Here is a 21,340-nt window from a genome sequence, read left to right on the forward strand (position 1 = left end):
CGGAGAGGGGCAGCCCTGCGCGCCCGCAGGCGCCGCCGCTGGTCCCGGTGGCTCAGAGCCCTGAGAGCACCGGGGCCCCTCGGCCCAGCGCAGCCCGCGGCCGCCTGCCAGTCACACTTACAGCTTTAAGTTAAACCCGTGCCCATAGCTCTGGATGGTACATACATGCCTATATCGGTCACGTCACGTGCTTTTAAAACTTCATTGGCGTTTTCTTTTCCTTTTTTCTCGACTTCCCCACTGCCGAGTCCAGGTAACCTAAGATGTAGGCAACCTAGAATGAACTAGTCTGTGTATATTTCTCCACCTTCTTGCAAACGCATGCCAAGAGCTCTCTGTCAAGATGATTTCACTGTCACTGGGATCTCCTTAGACCTTGTTCTGTATCTCTCCCTCTTTCGTTCATATCTCACAGGAAGAGGTGTGGTTGTATAGCAGTCTTTTGGTTTTTAATTCGTGTTATCAGCCCAGGGGTGATACAGCTCCCGCCTGTAACTCCTGTACCATGAGAGGCTGAGGCAGGAGTATCACAAGTTCTAGTCCTGCCTGAGCAGTCTCAAAATGTAAAAAACATTTTAAAAGGCCTGGGGATGTAGCTCAGTGTGAAGGTCCTCGGTTCAATCCCTGCACTGGGGGAAAAAAGTATTCTTTACTTACAATACACTTTAGTCATTTTAAGTGTCTGGTGGGATGAATTCTGCTAATAGCATACAGTGGTGTAGCCACCACAAACAACAGTCTCTCAACCGAAACAGCCCTTCTGCTCTTGGTGGTGCATGGGCTCTCCAGCCCTGGCCAGGGGCCGTTCTTACTCTGCCCAAAATCTTGGTGCTGGTTGCATGCGCTCTGTGGTGTACACAATTGATTCAAATGCCCCCTCGAGACAGGCGTCCACGGTGTTTCCTTGAGCTATGTGCAGCGGTGTGATAAAAATCTTTGTCACACATTGACATGTTATTCACAAGTTAGATTGCTGGGCCAACCTGTTCCTGGATTTGATTTTAGAAATCTTGCAGATTGTGTGGTAGGTGTAATGCACCCCATCCCATCCCTGCCGACGATAAGCGAGGGCGATGTTTCCCCCGCACCCCAGCAGCCCCGCTGGGCTGGCACAGCCCCTGGTGATTTCTAACATCTGTCGAATTCCCCCCTCGGGTGTCTCCCTGTTGCTTTCATCTGCACTTCTCTGACCCTTGAGTGAACCTGAGCATATTTTCATCTGTTCGGTGGCCACTGTGCTCTGCTGTTCCGGGAACTACATCCTCCTGGTACATGTTTATGTGCTTGAAGCATAGAAATTCCTGTGCACCCAGAACGCCGGTGAAGGAGGTGCTTGGAGTTAATGGAACGCTCTGGAGTTAATGGAGAGTTCCCTCATTTGTCACGCTCAATTACGAGCTTTCTAAGATGAGGCCACAAGCAGATATATGTAGTAATAGAACTGAACAAATATGAGAGGTATGTGGAGAATGAAAGCGAGTGGGCTTCGGGGTCACTTAATAGCTGCGTGCTGTAGGGTGAATCACCTGACCCTTCGGAGCTTTCCTTTGCTCAACCGTGAAACACCGACAATAGTGGTTGTGCCACTCACCTCTTCACGGCGATTGAAAAGCTCAGCAGCGGTTCATGTAAGGAACCGGGACCCGGTAGAGGATCGCTGTGAGGTACCAGAAAGCATGGTTTGCACTTTCTTCCATGGTTGGCAGGGCTTTCGGAGGCCTAGGTGTAAGCGCGAAAATCACTCTCCACTGCATGGGTCTGAATGAAACTTGAATCATTTCAGCTTGCTGTGTGCCAGTTGCAGAACTCAGGGTCCCACCACCTCAGAGAATTTATTCTATTTTTTTTTGCTGGTTTTTTTTTTTTGTTTGTTTGTTTTTCTCCGGTACCGGGAACCGAACTCACGACCTTGCGCTTGCCAGGCAGGCGCTTTTGCCGCTGAGCTAAATCCCCAGCCCCCACCTCAGAGAATTTATTGTGGTGAGGGACTGCCTTGTGTTTTGGAGGATGTGTGGCATCATCCTAGATCTCTACCTATTAATAGCAGATAGCTAGATAGACGGACAGAAAGACGCACACACACCCCAGCCATAAGGACCATAGATGCTCCCACGCCTGGGTACATGTCCTTGGGACAGAGCCCCTCCTCCATCTCACAGCCCGTATTCCTCGGCTCCCAGGATTCCCAAGCAGAGTCTCCAGGAAGGCCAGGTCCGAGCAGGCCCCAGGGGCAGGGTACAGCGGGGAGGGGATGACTTCCGTGATGTCAGAACCCAGCCCACAACCCCACGGTGCTCACAGGAGGTCCCTTAGGTGGGAGTGCATGTCTGCCCTTGAAGGTCGGGCAGTCTCCAGGCTCGCTGAGCGACAAGGGAGGATCAAGGCCTGCAGCCTTCTTTTCAAAGGATCTTCCCTTTCATTCATTCCCAGGTCTGGTCACGGGCTCTCACTGGGTCCATGGTTCCCTCAGCCTCTGCACTGACCACAGAGCCCATGGACTGCGCTCCCTCCCAACATGTGCCTCCCCTCCTGCGTCCTCAGGGCCAGCTCGCGCCCCGCACAGCTCCTTACCTTTCCTTCCAGTGCCACTGAACAAAGATTAACAAAACCTGCTGGTTGCTTCCCACTGTCTGTCCTTCCTTTCTTCCTCAGTAACGGCCCCGGACAACAAGCCTAGCTAAAAACCCTGCATTTGCCGGTCTCCCTTGCAGCTTGGTGTAGCCATGTAAAGCCCTGTGACTAAGTTTTGGCTACTGAGACACAAGCACAAGGGTGGCAGGGGATTTCTAGGAGGATTCCTTGAAAGGGTGGGAATCCTATGCCCTTTTGGTCCCGCACTCATTTTTCAATGACTTCCTGGAATTCAGATGTAGCAAGTGGAATTCCAGTAGCTATTTTGAGCCAGAAGGAGAATTTAAAGATGATAGAGCGAAAGACAGCAATGTCCCAAGGGCAGCAGAGCTGCTAAACTAGCCCTGGAGCTACAGACGTACGACTGTGAAGTCTTATACAGACTTAAACACTCACGTGTTTAAGCAACCCTGGCTGGACCTTGTTACTAGCAAACACGATTCCCGAGGCAAGTTGCGTACTGCTCCATTCCAGACCCGTACTTCTGTCTTTGCTGTTCACCAATTCTCCTTGTTCTCAGGCTGAATACTTTGGAATCCTCACGGATGGGTCATTTACTGTTTCTCCAGCCAGTCAGCCACCAAGCCTTGTCAGTTTTCTGACGAGTACCTCTTTGCCTCCCTCTCTTGTCCTCTACCTCATTCTCAGCATGGTACCATGAGTGGAGGGTTGGCAAGGGTGGACAGGACTCAGAGACTTGTGGGATTATTGTCACCCAGCTCAGCAAGAGACACCATTAAGAGGCAGGCCTGGGGGTAAAAGTTACTTTATCAGGTAGGACATTTGGTTATGCCAATACCTCGTAAGCAGTCAAAAATAGATCCGGAGCGGGTGTCACTTAGCTGATGAACTAAAGCTGCGTATGCACACACCTGCCTAGGTCAGACCTCTATTTTCATCATCCACAGAGGTACACATTACCTTTCATTACAGAAAAACCAGGTTACAGAGAAAACCCTCAAGAGTTTGCTGTTGACTTGAGCCGTGTCATTTGCACGCAGGACAAAATATGTCTGTGGTCAGCTCGCATCCCAGGCCTGCTACTAGAAATAAAATGACCCCTTGTTCCAGTCGCACGGGAACATTGAAGAAAGGGGAGGGGGCACCGCGGCAGGAAAAATGCCTGAGAGCTTACACAAACTGGGTAAATGGAATCACAGGATGGGCAGCCCCAGGAGTCCAGGAATTAATAGCCCCACTGAGGCTCCAGGACTCCGGAGATGGAGCTATTTAAAGGCAAGAAAGGTCATTTCCACCCGCAGAGGCTGCCCGGGCTGCGTTATCTGGACCGTCTTCAGCCCGGTGTTCTGGCAGCCTCCCCGGCCTGACCTCCCTGTGGCGGAACCACGGGGCTCACGGCCAGCCTGTCGTCATGCTCCTGGGAGGCGGGCTGACCTCAGCCTCTCCGGTTCCTCTGCTTCCTCTTCTCTGCTCAGGCCCCAGGAGAGGCTGAGTGGACACTCGGGACCCACCCAGCCCTCTGCAAGGGGTGCTGAGCTCTGGCTGCCGCCGCCCGAGTAGAGAGCCCACGCGTCCAGCGGGGTGGGCTGAGGGCGGGTGCGGGACATGGGGTCTGGAGAGAGACAGAGGCCCTTGTCCCACGAGAATCACACCTGTCCTGCTGCGTGACCTTGTTCTCAGAGGGAGGGTCCTGGGGGGGCATCCTCCCCAGGTTCTTGGTGTCCTGAACAAAGACCTGGACGAGACGTGCAGAAAAGGCTGCGTTTGTTGAATGTGGAAAAGCAGGACGCCCTGCAGGGCGAGGGTGGGCTGCTGAACAGACGCACAGCAGCCTGGAGGATGAGGGAACCGGGTCTTTGTATACAAAATTCCTGGGCTGGCTTCCCACTAGATGTAAATGAAGGCTTGAAAACAACACTTTTGCTGCGACCTGAAAGTCTCACTTCCCGAGGGGTTTCATGTACAGTGCACAGGAGCAGGGGTGTCATTTGGGGGCCTGTGTGTTGAGCAAGTCTGTTGGGTTTTTATGACCTTTGACACATTCGGTCTTGTGGTTCGGTTTGGTCCAGTGTGCCCCAGCCCTAATCTACCTCAACCTCAGGCCCTTTGCTCACTCTCTCTGCCCCCCTCCATTTCCTTAACTGGGGAACGGAGTCATCTTCCCCTAGCTTTATGTCTGGGGAAGATCAGAGAAGGGAAGTCTTTTGAACCTTTAGGAAGAAAAGCACCTTAGAAATCCAGGTATTACCTGCAACTCCTCCTCCTCGCCCCTCCAGGCAAGGTAATCCAGAAACACTTCCCCTGCATGGGCAGAAGGCAGGAAACTGGTGTTTGAAGTGCCACTGGGCTCCAGACTGTGACACAGACGTACAGCCTCCTGCTCCCGAGAGCCCAGGCTCACATTCTTGCCTGGCACCCAAAGCAAGAGCTTCCTCACATCCTGTCTGCTCTGATCTTCCGCATCTGCTCTGGCTGAGGTTTCTGCCGCTTAGGGGGATTGGGGGACTTGAAAGCCCAAGGAATGTGCCAAGACCAGGTCTGCCCTGCAGGTGTCTAATGTCTGGGGATTGTTCTCTGAACCCGAGACCTGGCCCGGGGAAAGCACAGTGGCGCTAAATGAGTTTCTAAGGGAGGGATGATGAAATGCCTGGGGCGCCCAGCCTGAGGTTCCCCCAAATCCACTGCTGGCTGCTACCACCCAAGGGGTGGAAGGAAGCTAAGAACTATTTTGTTGTTGCTGTTGTTGTTGTTACGCAAACAACTATAGAAACGAAGCCTTGCAGGTCTTTCCATCCTCCTGTACCCCGTCCTCTTGTCCTGTTTCAGAACTTGCCAGGAAAGCATATGTGTTTGAGGGGCGACAGGCGAGAGACCAGTACTGCAGGTGGTAAAAAGAATTTACCAGTAGCGAAGGAATAGAGAAAACCTGAGTTTCCTCACACGCGGCTAGAGAGACACTGCTAGAGAGTAGTGGGTGAGTCCAAGAGCAGACCGCACCGTGGGTGTGAAAGGCTTAGATTTTTATGTTTGATTTTAATGTGAAGAGGGAGCCCGGAAATGTCACCCAGGAATGTTTTCATCAGGTCATGGCGGTTTTCTTGTCCATCCATCTCAATTCTAAGGACAGCCAGGTGTTGTTTTGAAGACTGGCACAATGTGTTTGGTTGATAGGGTCCAGTGCCCTTGGTGTTGCTAGGCACGGCCCTTCCAGGTAAGATTAATTGACAAATGTGTAAAGATTGACTAATGTTAGTGGTTAAGGGGATTAGAATAAAATATATGTTTGTATGTGAAAGGGATTTTTGGCATTATATGGGTTAAAGGGAGAAATGGTATTCTGTAAGACATAACGTGTGGTTAGATATCTAGCGATGGGTACAGAGCTCACAAGGTGGAAAGTTAATGTTATACTGCAGGTTCCTTGTTCAGCTGCAGTGTGGCGTCTCATAAAAAAAAAAATGGTAAAATAGCCATGATTCCTTCCCCACAGCGCAGATATTTTCCCTACTTTGATTTTTTATGCTTTGTTTTGTTTTGCGGTACCAGGGATTGAACTCACGACCTTGCGCTTGCCAGGCAGGCGCTTATGCCACTGAGCTATATCCCTAGCCCCCTACTTTGATTTTTAAAATTAAGATATTCTAGATACAGTAAATGTGTGTATCGATCAGAAGAGTCTAGACTGTGCCGCAGAAACAAATGGCCCCAATGTTTCAGGGGCTTAATACCTTTCTGTTCCTTCTCCTTGCTGCTTTTTTTTTTTTTTTTTTTTTGAGACAAGAGCTCACTACGTAGTCCAGGGTGGTCTTGGACTCACTATGTGACCGAGGCTGACCTTGAACATGCAGCCATCTTCCTGCCTCAGCCTCTTAAGTGCTGGGATTACAGGTGTGCGCCACCACACACAGCTTCCTTGTAGCTCCTTGTTTCCGTTACATGGTCCTCCATAGTTAAGTAGGGCTCTGTCCATCCCCAGTCGAGGTCAAGAGCAAAGAGAGATCTGGAGGGTCTCAAAAACACAACTCAATCCCAGCATTTGGGAGGTTGAGGCAGGAGAATCACTGTGAGTTTGAGGCCAGGCTGGGCCACAAAGTGAGTTCAAGGCCAACCTGAACTGCATAGTGAAACCTTGTCTCAAAAAGACAAAAACACAAAACAAAAAACCCACAACTCATTAACCTGAACTAGTCACAGGCCCCTCCCAACCACGAAGGACCAGAAAGTACAATCGTGTCATTGTGCTTAAAGGAGAAGGACCCACAAAGGCTTGGCGAACAACAGTAACGGTGACCACAGAACGATTAGATCACACACACCCTGTACCTGCCACCCGGGAAATGACGCGGTACCCCAGATACCCCTGACTCAGTGCTTTCCCTAGTGGGGTAACCATTCTCTTGAATCTTGTTGCATCCCTCCCTAAGTTGAGTTAATATAGTTTTGCATGTACTTAAAGGCCATATAAAGTGGTATCATACTGCATGGGTTCACCTGAAAGCTTCTTTTTCAGTCTAGTGTGTTCCTGAGAGCCGTCCATGCCGAGGAGTGTGACTGATTCTGTACTCGCAGAGTCTAGGGCTTCTAGCTTTTTGTGATTACATATAACACCACCATGAATATTGTTGTGTCTTGGCCGGGGATATAGCTCAGTGGCACAGCACCTGCCTGGCAAGCGCAGGGTCTTGAGTTTGATTCCCGGTACCAAAAAAAACAAACAACAAACTGTTGTCTTATTGTGCATCTATGAGAGATAAAGACTTAGGAGAGGATAGAGGCCAAGTCCTTGGCTAGCAAATGCAAGGCCCTGGGGTCCATCCTCAGTACCACAACAGCCACAACAACAATTTAGGAGGGTTTGGCTGTCACTAAGTCCTGCTGTATCCGCTGCATATAAGCCTTTCCAGTCATTCTGCATCCTCGTGTTCCTTGGTTCTGTCTATGAGTGTGGGGTATCTCCCCCATGGTCAATTAATAAAATTGAGGAAATTAATTCAATCCATAAACATTTACCAATCACCATCTATGCCAGACACACGACTAAGATCATAAAGACGGGTTGAACTCAGTCCCTGCCCTCAGTGAGCTTGCAGTCTGGTGGAAGAAAACAGACACATTCACTCAGGAGCCATCAGGATGGAGCAGGAAGCATTAAACAAAATAAAATAAAAATCACTCCACTACCTCACTATGCACAGGAAACCACTACCTGCTCATAAGCTTAGGCCTGGAGAAGCCAGGTGTAGGGCTAAAAGATAGGACTGAGCAATAAGATCCTGTAATGAGACCCCTTTTAGCCTTAGCTTAGGCAGCATGGTGAGAACCTAGGCCGAAGGCTGGTGGCCCATCAGGCAGGGCCCGCTGCAATGTAGATTCTGGAACAGGGCAGCCGGGAGGCTTAGAGCAACAGTTGGCACGACAGGGCAGAATGCCCATGTAGAGAAGAAGCAAAATCACATGGTGCTGGTAACGGCAATAATCGTATCCAAGCAGCACTGCAGGCAGGCAGGGGAGGAATCAAGTGTGGGACTGGGACTGGGCCTGAGCCACTGGGTGGGGGACCAGGCTGGAGGCAAGGCCAGGGAATGGAGAGTTCTGTTTCAATGTCACGTGTGAGGAGCCACGTGAAGTCACGGTTGGGTATGCAAGCTAAGGTGGCTATAGCTTTGGGTACAGCTTAACTCAATAAATCAATCCACAATAGCACCGAACCCAAGTACCAGGAGATATGATTTCATACTCTGTAAGGGATATGAAGTTGTTTTCAAAAACCCATTTCATCAAAGTATAATTCACATACGATAAAATGCAACTATTTCAAGAAACAGTTTGATGAATTTCAATAAATGCATACATTTGTGTAAACAACCACGATCAAGCTAGGAGACCTGAACAGGAGTACTTCTCAGAAAACTCCTTGAGGCTGCCTCAAGGAGACCCTCATTGCCACAAGATGATCAGGAAGAAAGATCGTCGACTATGTAAGGTAGCAGAGCATGAGTTGGAATCACTGGCACAGATTAGAGGGGTCTGGGCTACAGCGGACAGTCCCTGGAGAAGTACTGTACCTGGTCCTAACGTAAATGTCCTTGGAGCTCGAGGCCTTCCATCACCCACAGCGGGCTGGAGAGAGGCAGGCCAGGCACCACAAAACTTGCTTGTCCCGAAATACCTCACCGGCCTGAAATGCCACCGTGAGTCACTCTTTTGGTTTAAAACATTTGGTATTCCCTCTGGAACAGCCATATTAAAATGCATACAGATGACTAAGAAACAACCTTTGAGGTGTGCGGAAAACCAGGCCTCCGCTGACATATGCCTGCAGGGTTGGTTATCAGATTCTGCCCCTGCAGGGCAGGAGAGGCTGCTCCCACACAAACCAGAAACCCACAGAGCTGTTGTGAGGTGTCCCGTTGTCTCCTTTTCTCTACCACCAACCTGGGGATAGAATGGTTCCCTTCCTTTAGTACGTTCTAAAGCCCCACTGAATGGTTGTAGCACCCATTTTGATCCAGAGAAAGAGGACCTTTTGTCAGCAGAATGAGTTCAGCAGAAGTTTAGGGTGAGGCCCAGCGTGGGGGGGAGGAGGGAAATCCCCAAGGTCTGTAGTCACCAGAGGATGGGGACACTGAAGTTAGAACTATCAGTGTATCCTTGCAAAAGAAAAGACTACAGAGGCAGGAGTGGCTGCCTTCAAGTATCTAAGGCTATTTGCGAGCCAAGAGGACTGGAATTGCCTTCGGTGGCCTGGTGGGGAGCAGGGAGAAGGAAGTGTGATTGTAGCAGGGTGTAGCTCCACATGAGGAACAATTTTCTTATCACGTCTCCTGTCAGAGAGGGAATGGGTTGTCCCAGGAAGTAGTCAGATCCTAGTCCCTAGGGGTCTGAAAACTCAAGCCAACAAGCCTCACTAGGGATTCAGGCTCTGAGGTCCATGCCTTCCATCCCTGAGATTCTCTAATATGTTGAGAATTTCATGGCTAGCCCTTAGATAAGACCCAAACCAACAACTTTTTTTTGTTTTTGTTTTTGTTTCCGGTACCAGGAATTGAACTCACGACCTTGCGCTTGCCAGGCAGGCGCTGTGCCGCTGAGCTAAATCCCCAGCCCCACAACAACTATTATTGAACAACTGCTTTGAACAGGGCATAATGGGAGAATGAAGAAAGAACAGAAGCCAAGGCCTCTGGCTTCCATCAAGCTCGGCAGAGTAGAGTGCCAGGCTGTATCTGAAATCCCAGAAGGGACAGGACATACAGGTTTTTAGAGCTCAGAAACGAGAGCTCCTTCCAATGGTTTGGAGTGGTTCAGGGGATGCTGAGGAGGAGGTGGGGTGGAAAGCAGCCCAACAGATGCACCAAAATTCAGTCTGGGGGCTGGGGATATAGCTCAGTGGCACAGCACCTGACTGGCAAGTGTGAGGTCCTGAGTTTGATTCTCGGTACCAAAAAAAATCAGTCTGGCAGAAAGAAAAGGGAGGGTGCTCCGAGAGGGGTGAGGTGCGGGCAAAGGCCAGGAGGTAGGAAGTGTTTTGTGGGTAGGATATGAGGGATAAAAGGGAATTAAAAAGAAGAGCCGAGGAGACTCAGGCAGAGACATAGGCACTGGGAAGGACAGAAGCACGCAAATCCCAGAGAGAAGGCAAGGCCCAGAGTGCTGCTTGGGTCCCAGGTGTCCTCTCAGTGTGCAGAAGGCGTTGGTGGTTCGTCCCCACCCCCGAACACACTGCAAATCACCAGGCACAGGGCCCCAAGAACGCCTCCCACCCCTCCCCTCCACCCTCCACAGCCTCTGTCCCCCTCAGGGCAGTACACACTGGAGAAAGACGGGAAAACCCACAAAAATCCTCCAAATAGGACAAATATGTGGTGCAGACAAAAGCCGTACTGGGTGGGATGAGGTTTCGGTTGCTCCCCAATGGGGCGGACCCGTCAAAAGTGGCTTGTGGCTGCCGAAAAATGCGTCATCCCCAGCTCTCGGTGGGGGCTGTTTGTCCCAGCGACCCCCAAAAAGAGCCTGAGTTGGGGGTTCCCATAGTAAGGGAACTGGGGGTCTGTCATGGGCCTGCGGGTCACCCACAGCCCCCTGCCCGCTCCCCAGCAGGGCAGGCAGGCTTCTTGGAACCCAGATGCCCTCGCTGGGGTGTGGAGGGGCATTGTAAGCTGCCCCCTTGTCACTGTACCGGGCCTCCCTGTGTGTGTGAGTGTCCAGGGCACAGCTGGGATGGGTGGGAGGGGGGACTTGTGCCGTCCCTTGAGTCCTACAGAGGGATGGGGGGGCCCAGGGGTGTCCCCAGTGGAAACTCACACGCCCCTGGAAGTGTCTTGGAGGCCCAGGGTAGCAGCGGGGGGATGGCTGGAGGTGGGGGAAGGTTCTCCTCAGCCCTCCTCTGCCCAGTAGCCCCCTACTCCCACACCCCTCCAGGCTCCCAGGCCCCGGGGGTTCACGTTCCATTTCTGCTCCAGTTCCATGCCTGTTAATAGCCATTGTTCGGTGGAGAAAGACAAAAATGTTTTTAGTTTAGAGGCATTGTTTCGGACTTTCTCTCCATGGGCCAAGGGCTGGGAAGGGAGGCCTCCCTCGCTCTGCAGGGCGGTCCCAGGCAAGGAGAGGTTGCAGTTGGCCCTGGTGGGAGGACAAGCAGCCTCGGCTGTCTGTCTGTCTATGTGGGCTGGATATACACAGGGACATCCCCACCCCGCCCCCACCCAGAGGCTGGCACTGCGGAAGGGCAGCACCCACTGTACAGTACAACCCCATCCGCCTCCTGGTCCCCCTGCCCCCTCTGCGGCCAAGTCAGCCCCAGGTCGCTTTCTACAGAGGCTTCCGCTGTGGAGGAGTGAGCAGCCTTCTCTCTCTCTGGCCTCAGCCTCCTCAGCTGTAAAATGAGAGGGTTCCCAGACAACTATGGTCTGAATGTCCCCTCCAGAAGTCACACTGCAATCTAATCGCCATCATAAGAGAATTAAGAGGTGGGACATCTAAGAGGTACTTGGTCCTGAGGGTGCTGCTCTCACGGATAGATCCCTGCCTTCATTGCAGGAGTGGGTCCTGGAGAAGAAGATGACTTTGGCCCGTTGCTCTCTGTCTCCCCTCCTCTTCAACATGTGATGCCACGGCTTCCTTAGGAGGCACCAAGAAAGCTCTTGCTAGACGTGGGCACCATCTCTTGGACTTCTCAGCTCCAGAACTGCGAGAAATAAACACTTGCTCTCTGTAAAGGACCTCGTCTGCCGTATTCTGTTAAACCAGCAGAAAGTGGTGCCCTGGGGCAGTCTCTTGGGCATCAACAGCTCAGCTACACCAGCAGTCCCTTTTCAAACCCAGACTCAGGTGATCAGAGCTCGCCTAGAATTTGGCCTGGGGGTGAGGCAATGGCCACCTGAGCAATGATCTTTGAAAGGAAAGTACCTGCCCTGGACAACTGAAGTATCCTTTGATTTATTTTGTAATGAGGAATTCTGTTTGAGATTCGCTTCCTTGGGGGCCTATTTCAGACGTTATTTTCAGTAAATGGAAGGGGTAATTGCTCACACCTCTTAACACCAGCTAGAATTGCTTATAGCTGGATACATGGCACATAACTGTAATCCCAGCACTCTGGGAGGCTAAGACGGGAGGATCCCAAGTTCAAGCTCAGTTTAGGCAACTTAGCAATTTAGAGAGAACCTACCTCAAAATTTTTTTAAAAAGGGGGGATGGCTAGGGATGACATTCAGTGTGAAGGCTGCCCTTCCCCCACGTAATTGCTTATATACTTTATATGATGTTGAGATGTATAATAAATACATTTTCAGATGTATGATCTCACTTGGGCTGCAACAGCCCAGGAATTAGTTGATCATTGGTAGGTTAAGACCCTGAAGGCTTGACTCAAGATAAGCACCTGGACATGGATGACCTCCTTTCAGGAATTACCTGCATTTTAACAGAGGAATGTCTTGAGGATAAGAATAATCACAGAGGAATGTTCTGTGATGATGACAGGAATTTCTAGCCCTGGGACACCAAGAGGCTGGGAAGGAAGACACCATGGATGAGTGACTGGTGAGTGACCAGTTGGGTGCATGCCTTTTCAGACCAGAGACCCTGCCCGCTATTGTGAAATCAAGTGACTAGCCCTTCAGTGTTCCCTGGACTACCAGTGGGGACAGATCTGTGTGGGCAGGTGTCTGGGTTCCCAGGAAACACCAGAAGAACAATCCCAGGCCGTGGGTCATGTAAAATGTAGAATGGAGTAACACAGTATAAATGTAGAGGCGGGGACCAGGGGCTGGAGAGGAACTAGTGTGGATCCTGGAGTGCAAAGGAAAACAGCCATGGGAAGAAGTGTGAGGAAGTGGGGTCTTCTACGTGGAGGGCCCCACAGGCCTGCGGTGCTGAAAGGGGACATTTGAAACTGGCCTGTGGTCATTACAGATCAACTCTGGAACAGATTCAGGATCCACAACAGAAAAAAGACTATCTGGACTTCTAGATCTTAGATATTTTCTGTTCATTAATTTGCTTGAGCCTAGAACTAGCCTACAGGTGGGTTTTATCATCCACAGTTTACAGAGAAGCAAGCTGAGGATCAGAAAGAGCACAGAACCTATCTAAAATCATACACTAAGAACACGGCTGAGCTGGAAGACAAACCCAAGGCAGTTGGCTCCAAAGCCTAGCTTTTAATGATTTTGCAAGATGACATCCATCTCTAACACTGCCTCCTCTTCCTCTAGTATTCTTGAGGCCCAGACTGCACCCTTCTTATTTCCTGCACAGGCAGTTCTTCACATTTATTTTTCATTCGAGTAGTGAATGTTACTGCTTCTTCTTCTGCCCCAGCTTGGTGATGAGAAGAGAAAAAACATGTTTCTACCTTCTCCTTACTGGTCAGCAAACTTTTTCTGTGAAAGACCATGTGGTAAATATCTTCAGCTTTGTAGGCCATAGAATTGCTGTTATAACTACTCAACTATGGGGAAGGCAGCTATAAACATGTATGAATGGATGAATGAATGTCACTGTGTTTCAATAAAACTTTATTTATGAGAACAAAAGTAGGGCTAGATTTGGCCCTTGGTCCATAGCTTACTTCAATGCACAATCAAGTGGGCAAGACTTATGCAGCGGAAGGTGACAGGATGAGTGTCAGTGGCCAAGGAGTATGAGCTCTGAGAAGATATCACAGAAGTATCCAAGGGGTGAGCATGTCAATAGTGTATGCCATTTGCATGTTGAAGAAGCAGGTGGTAGACTGGCAAGACAGCTGAGGTTAGGTTATGGAGGGCTCTGAATGCCAGGCTGAGGAGTTATCGAGACTGCTCAGGGAGCAGAAGTTCACAGTGATGTTCCTGCTGTTGGGATGACATAAAAGTGATTCATAAGTGAGACTTATACCTGTAAATCTACCCCACCTATGGGCTACCGCCGAGATAAGCCAGGTTTTGGGTTCCAGGGAATTTCCTGTGAATGAGGATCTACATTTCCAGGTAGATCCACTTCACCCTACGTTTTGAACTGCATTTCTCATGTTCATATATTATAGACAGAGAAAATGGGCTAATATCTTTTGTTTAATTTTAAGGATTTTTGTGAATGCTAAAAATGTATTTGAAAAAGTATGTGTTCTTAATTTGCTGGGTAGAATACACATGTTGGCTGAAGCTTATTAATTTATGGCACTGAAACCCTCTGTTATTTTCCTTGTGACTTTTGTCTACTTGACCCATAGGTTTCTGAGGCAGTCTGTTAAAGCTTCCGTCCACAACCATAGATTGCTGCTCCCAAGATGAGATCATCTGGGTAGATTGCGGCTCCAAATTGTTGTTTTTTTAAATGTTTACATTATGCCTCAGTCGTCATTTAGACTTCACTCAGTTCTACTGGCTTCTTTGTTTCCCCACAGTTTCAGCATCCCACGTCTTCCTCTTTCCTGAATTTACTGTTTTTCTTTTTAATTAAAGTACCTCCTCTAGAAATTCTTTAAAGAATATGAGGGTGGCAGACTTTCTCCTTTTAGAACCAGAAATGTCTGAATATTTCCCTCCCACATGAATATTTCATTTCCCTTCAGAACTTTGGAGATAATGTTCCACTGTCTTTTAGCATCTAATCTGATGCCAACTTAATATTATTTTGTTGGTGGCTTCCTTCTTTTTTAACCTCTGGAAACATGTAGACTTATTCCCTTGCCCCTTTTTATCTCTGTCATCTGAAATTTCACCATAATGTGTCTCAGTGTGGGTCTTTTATTCCTAGGAACAGTCAATCTAATGATTAGGTTCTTTCTTCAGAAAACTGGGACATTTTCTTTTGTTAGTTCTTTATTGATTTCCTTTCTTCTATTCGATGAAACTCTACCCTTCTGTAATGCCTCTCCCACAAAGGTCTCTTAATTTTTCATCTTTTTATCCTATTCATTGTTTAAGGAGCCTTCTTCATCTCAGTCTTCTTTTTTTTTGTTTTTTTTTTTGGTTTTTTTGGTTTTTCTCCGGTACCGGGAACCGAACTCACGACCTTGCGCTTGCCAGGCAGGCGCTTTGCCGCTGAGCTAAATCCCCAGCCCCAATCTCAGTCTTCTTAATTACCAGATCATTAAGTCTACCTTATATCATCTAAAGAATTTCAAATTTCAATGATCAGTTTTTAAATTTCTAAGACCTTTTCTTGATTTCATATTCATATCCCCCCTCCCGCCCCGGTACTGGAGATTGAACCAAGGGAACACTGGCTACATCCCCAGTCTCTAAGTTGCCCAAACTGGCCTTGAATTTCCAATACTCCTGCCTCAGTCTCCCAAGTAGCTGGGAATACAGGCCTGTACCACTGTAACCACCTATTTTTCATCTGTTAAAGATAATAATTATATTTCAACTAAACAGTTTTTGTTGTCATTGGCTCCATAACCTGTATTTCTTCAGGCATTAATTAACTCTTCTACATGTTAAGTTTAGAGCAAGGTATTCCAATATAGTAATAGCTTGCTATTTAAATTTAAACTGAGGCCTGGGCATGGTGATGCATGCCTCTAATTCCAGCAATAGGGAGGCTGAGGCAGGAGGATTTGAGGCCTCCTCAAATCCTGGACTATGTAGTAAGTTCAAAGCCAGCCTGAACTACATAGTGAGATCCTGTCACCAAAAAACAAACAAAAACTAAATTAATTTAAATGAAATTAATTAATTAAATTACAAATTCAGTTCCTCCCAATAACCACATTTCTCGTGCTCAGTAGCTACATGTGGGATGTTGCTTCACACTGGACAGTTAGATATAGAAAGAATATTCCCACAATCACAGCAAGTACTATTGGGCAGTCTTCCCTTAGAGGTTCTCTCGATTGTGGCTTTATTTTTTCTTAAGTTTTTGGTTCTTTCTTTCTTTCTTTCTTTCTTTCTTTCTTTCTTTCTTTCTTTCTTTTTTTTTTTCTTTCTTTCTTTCCAAGATTTGGTTCAGTAGACCAGGCCAACCTCAAACTCAGAGTCTTCCTACCTCAACGTCCTTAATACTGAGATTACAGTTATGTGCCACCATAGCCGGCAATTTTTTGGCGATTCTTGATGTATGGTTCATCTTTAATGTCAGCTTTCTGTCCCTGGTTACTGACGGTAGAAGGGATAAATGATCTACTGACAGTCCTGCTGGCTGAGGAATCCTTAGTGCCCTCTCAGAACCCCAGGAGCCACCTGGAATACCGCTCACCTCTGGGCCCAGCACCTCGGGGTGTGTCCACTGTGGGTAGCAGCTGAGCACGGAGGTTCAGGAACAAACCTGGACCCTCTTCTGAGGTTTTTGAGTCTGTTGCCTTGGACTTGGAGTCCCCCGATCATTCCTCCTTCCATAGCAATCTTTTCCTGCATATATTAAAGCTGTAGTCTCCTCCAGTTTTACTACTTTACAGCTTTGATGTGTTTCTCTTAATCTCCCAGGGAGCAAACATTCCTGATCTTCTGGTGGCTCGCTCTTTTCTCATACCAGCCGAGATCTATTATTTGATTGCTCCAATAGCTTTTCTATCATTTTGTGGGTTGAGGCGGGCAGGAGGGCCCTCTGCCAGCTTGACCCAAACTTCCACAATGTCTTTGCATTAAGCATCATTTGCTACCTGCAGATACACTGCACAGCCAATGGCTGCAAACCCGGTGAACCCCGGATTCAGGGGCTGGACTGGCTACAGTGGAATCACCCAAGAGCCCATGCGCTCCAGGCCTGGAGGCTTTGTATGCACAGCTTAGCCTGGAAATCCTTGTCCTGCTGAGTGCAACGGGTGGAAAAGAGACGCCGGCACTGAAGACAGGCCGCCTACTTTGCCGGCTAGTTGTGGCCAGTGTCCAAGTGCCCAGGACCTTTAATCATCAGATCACTATTGCTGTGAGTCAGTAGGACACTGGGAAGCTGTGGAGACGGGGAGGCCTAAGGGACCTGTTTCTCTCAGGACTGAAGGAGGATGAGAAATTGCAAAACCTACTGGGAGAACTCAAGGACCAGAGATACAATAACTGCAGTTGAATGGTACTGAAATGAAAGCTCGCTGCAGGGCCTCTCCCTCCCACAATGATATCAGCTCTGCAAACCCCAGAGATCAAAATGGGGCCAAAAAATTCCCCCATCTAGAGATTTTTTTTAAAAGCTTTAATTGCTATCCTACTGAGGGGTCCAACTCCAGCTTTGAGGAGACCTATTCATTGGTTAGATTTGCAGTAATGATTATTATTGTTACTGGTAGGAAGAATGCCCTCATTGTCTCCAGCGAGCTTCACAATGCTGCACAAATATGACCTCATTCCTCCTCTGAACGGGGCAGGTATTGTTAACTCTGTTTTTCAAAGCAGGACACGGAGGTCCATTGCGGTCCAATGCCTTAAGCAAGGCCACACATCAAGACAGGGAGGGAAGATGCAGCCAGGCCCTAGGCCTCTCCCAGTTGGGTCCCAGGGCCCTTTGCATTGCTCTAGGCTCTTGTATGTCTCTAGTCAGTCCCTTGACTTCCTTGAGGGCCACAGAGGCCGTTCCAGAGGTCCAAGGGGGATCAGAGCTGTCAAGGTCACCAACACAATATACAAGGGGAGGGAATAATCTTCGCATTCCAGAAGCTTCAGGCTCAGCAGTCAGAACTTGGTTTGGCCCTCATTCCTCAAGTCTACAGCTGGCTTCCCTCCTACTTCCTCAACAACTTAGGGGACTTGAGGCCTTCATCCCATGGGTTCACCCAGACTAGAAATCAGATCCACACCAGATTTACCCTTCTTCTGTGAGTCTCAGTATATTCTGGCCACATTGCTATTCTTTAGGCCTTTGCTTTGGCTGTTCCCTAACCCATGTCCCAAACACATTTTGTCCCTCCTGCCCTTCACCCTCCCTACCCAAGCTTCACAGCTCACTGTATCCGAGAAGCTTCCCCATGTATTCCACAGACAATCATGGGGGGCCCACTGTGTGGCAGGCAGTGTGGGGGACAACGGGGTACAGTAGTGAACAAGCTGCTCTCATGGAGTTCACATTCTATTAGGAGAGACAGGAAAAGCGAAAGTAAATCATTCGCAAGTCAAATATTTACAAGTTGTCCGAAGTGCATCCGAAAAGGTCTCCAAATAAATTCCAAAGAAATTGAGGCCTGCAAAACATACGCCACATCAGCCCATGTCCCTTCTAACTCATCCCCTCCTTGAGAAAGCTCAGCTTGCCTGGATACGTCAAGAAGGTCTGTGTGGCTAAAGGGTGACGAAGGAGGACAAGAGCAGAGGCGCACGGGACGGGCCCCGGCAGGGAGGTCGGCCAGCAGCTGGATTTCATGCTCAGAGGAATGGGAATCCATTGCAGGATTTCAACCAGGAGGCAACATGATTTGATTCACGCTTTGTGACTGAGCTTCTCCAAGAGGCAGGGGGTGGGAGAGGCAGAAGGGTGCGGTTTTTGCACCTCTGCCCTAGGAGACACTGTTGATCACCACAGTAGAGGAAGAAGATGCTTCTGGCCTCTACTTGACAAGGGCCAGAAGGCTGCTAGTCATCTACCACGCACAGGGTAACCGCCTCCAATGGCTCTGGCTGCCATGCGAGGGACGGACTTGGTGTGCCAAGGATGGAGCTGGGGAGACCTGAAAAACCATTTCAACTGCCTTCATAGAGCTATGGCAGGGACCCACCTGCCTCTCCATGTGTCCCAAACTCTGTCCTCCTGGTCTGCTTTCTGCTGGCTGCCAGCCGGGCAGCCCAACTCTCAAGAAGCACTTATGCGTTTGGGGCCTTCTAGGTCCCAAAGAACAGCCAAGGGGAGGAGCCACTGTGAGGCAGCCCCATTCCAGAGACCCACTCCAAGTGCGGCTCCCCCGCCCCCAGTCGCTGCCAGTTCCATTACTGCCAGCTGCTGCCAGCTTGGCACACTCCCCTCCCCATCCTCCCAGTGCCGGGCCTGTGCAGGACTGAGGAGATGTGGGCACCAAAGGCGTGTTATGCCCTGCGCTTACAGCATGTTTATGAGTATTTACATCAGCATGTAAGCCTATCATTTGCAGCCTTGGCATGTAAATCAACCTCAAGTTAAAGGGCTTTCCTCCTCCCACCCCATCACTGCCAACTTGAGGTTGGCTTTAAGAAGTCGGAAAGACACAATTGAGCCGTGGTGACAATGGGAGGTCTGTGAATGAGGAAATGTCTCCAGGGAGGAGGGGCAGGGCTGGCCAAGCAGATGGTGGAGGTGGGAGAGTTGATCCTCTGGGCCCCAGTTAAGGACATTCTTTTTCTACCACTAGAGAAGTTATTAGCTTTGGGTTTTTGGGTTTTGTTTTGTTTTGTTTTGTTTTGTTTTGTTTTGTTTTTGCAGTGCTGGGGATCGAACCCAGGGTCTTGCAAACGTTCTGCAACTGAGCCACACCCCAGCCTGGTTTCAACTCAAAAGAGCAGGGGCAGGAGGCGTTGGGGAAATTTTGAAGAAAGCTATAGAAAACCTTTCTCTGAGAAATGAACACTTCGGGACAAGTCTGTGTAGGATTTAGGCGAGTCCTAGATCTCCTCAAAGCCTTTATGACAGTGTGGACTAATTCCTACCCACACGTAAATGTCTAAAAAGATTCTGTATGTTTCCATGTTAATGGGGATGAAAACATTTGAATCCACTGGGGGGTTGAGACACATTCTGAAGGGGGTGGGAAACCTAAATCCTGACTTCCCTGGTCATCTACACATAAAACTGAGCTTGGAAGCAGGGGAGAAACAGAGGGAGGAAGGGCAACAGGGGCTGCTTTGAAGCTAATTTGGAATCAGAAGGCTGGCTGAGACTCTGCCCAATGGGGTTCACTGAGAGCTGGGTACCAGATACTCCTGGTCAGTCCAGAGCATCTGATCTTGTTAATGGGCCAATAAAAATTAGGGGGACAAAGGCCAAACCCTCAGCAGTTCAAATGACTCTTCTGTGAAAGGGAGCAAACTCGTAAAGGGCTGTGAGCGAGCAAAGGGGGAATGGTTGCGTTTCATTAACTATAACGGTGCACATTAGGTTGCCTTCCAAGGGCTGTGGGACAGGAGGGAGAAAGCCAGGCCCGTCCTCGGGGCTGGAGAGCGGGTGGCTTGTGTGAACTCCCCAGTGTCTCCCAGCGTTGAGCTTGAAGGGACTGGTCTCAGAATCCCCTCTTCCCCCTACAAGGCTCCTCAGGCCAGTGCAAAGAGTCTAGGTCCCCAGTTAATCCTTTCAGGGAACAAGGACAAAGAGCTTATGGAAAACCATCTCCAGGCTTGCGGAAGCCACCTGGCCTGAGCACCCACATGGAGGCCCCTCCTAGAGACATCAGAAGTCAAGCTCCCCTATCCACAAGTCTCCATGAAAGACTCTTCTACCAGCCCGGAGCCAAGCCCCTAGACTATTGTCAATGCCAGCCACACCCTGTCCTCCCCCTCCTCCTCCACTACCCCAGACATGTTCAACACCAGAAAAGCAGAAAACAAATAAACAAGGCCAGCAGAAAACACATCACCAAACAAACCCGCCTCACATTGTCCTCTGTGGTCGGCCAGGGCCTGGAGCCAGAGGCCGCTGGCCTAGAAAAGCCGCAACAGTGCTGTGCGCCTGGCCCCTGCTCCTCGCCACCTCTTCCTCTTTCTCCTTCTCCTCCTACCCCACCCCTCTCTTCCCTCTATCCATTATTTCCCTCCTATCACCTTCCTTTTATGTCCCCTGTCCCTCTCTTCTTCTCTCTGTTCTCTTCCTGTGTCCTCCATGAATCAACATGTTGAAGAAATTCTGCAGGGTACATAGAGCCAATCCATGACTCAAACTAGCCATGCTGCTACTTTTTAGAAGACTTCAGGGTTCCCAGGGCCCTGGTATCTGATGGGAACAGGTCTGCTAGCATCCGACTGGAACAGGCTCTGCACCCAGCCCCATCCCACCTCTCAGATCGCCCTCCTACCCTCTTAAGCACTTGTCCCTTTTGAACCATATTATTAATCTCTTGAAGGCATTCTCCACGCCACCCCCTTGCTCACCTCATTCCTGCCCCTGGAGAGCCCTCACCTCTTCCCCAACTCCACTCCACGTAAAGGAATTCTGTGGCAGGATTTAAACCTTCTCCTCTTCTACTGAGTCCATAACTCCAGATGGAATTAATCTGTTCTCTCTTTTATGTCCTCATTATAATTTTGTTGGCACCTCCATATTTGGACATTCACCACATTCTGACATATTCTTAATTACTTACATCCAAATTTCTCTCTCCTGCGGGGTGTGGTGGTGCACACCTGTAATCCCAGCACTCAGGAGGCTGAGGCAGGAG

The 21,340-nt window shown here is 49.3% G+C and overlaps 1 long non-coding RNA gene across 1 annotated transcript in view; it reads right to left on the minus strand.

Annotated features, from left to right (window-relative positions):
- The window catches only part of LOC102023395, a 20,085-nt gene extending 16,731 nt beyond the window's left edge, over positions 1 to 3,354 (minus strand). Inside the window, exons 1-2 of the long non-coding RNA XR_001235053.1 lie at positions 2,572 to 3,354; positions 1,592 to 1,719 (exon numbers count right to left, since the gene is read on the minus strand). This is a non-coding gene — a long non-coding RNA (uncharacterized LOC102023395). The remainder of the gene's footprint in view (positions 1 to 1,591; positions 1,720 to 2,571) is intronic.
- Positions 3,355 to 21,340: the final 17,986 nt, after the last annotated feature.

This window comes from Chinchilla lanigera, unplaced genomic scaffold (genome assembly GCF_000276665.1).
Source record: "Chinchilla lanigera isolate Chin_1 unplaced genomic scaffold, ChiLan1.0 scaffold00036, whole genome shotgun sequence".
NCBI lineage: Eukaryota > Metazoa > Chordata > Mammalia > Rodentia > Chinchillidae > Chinchilla > Chinchilla lanigera.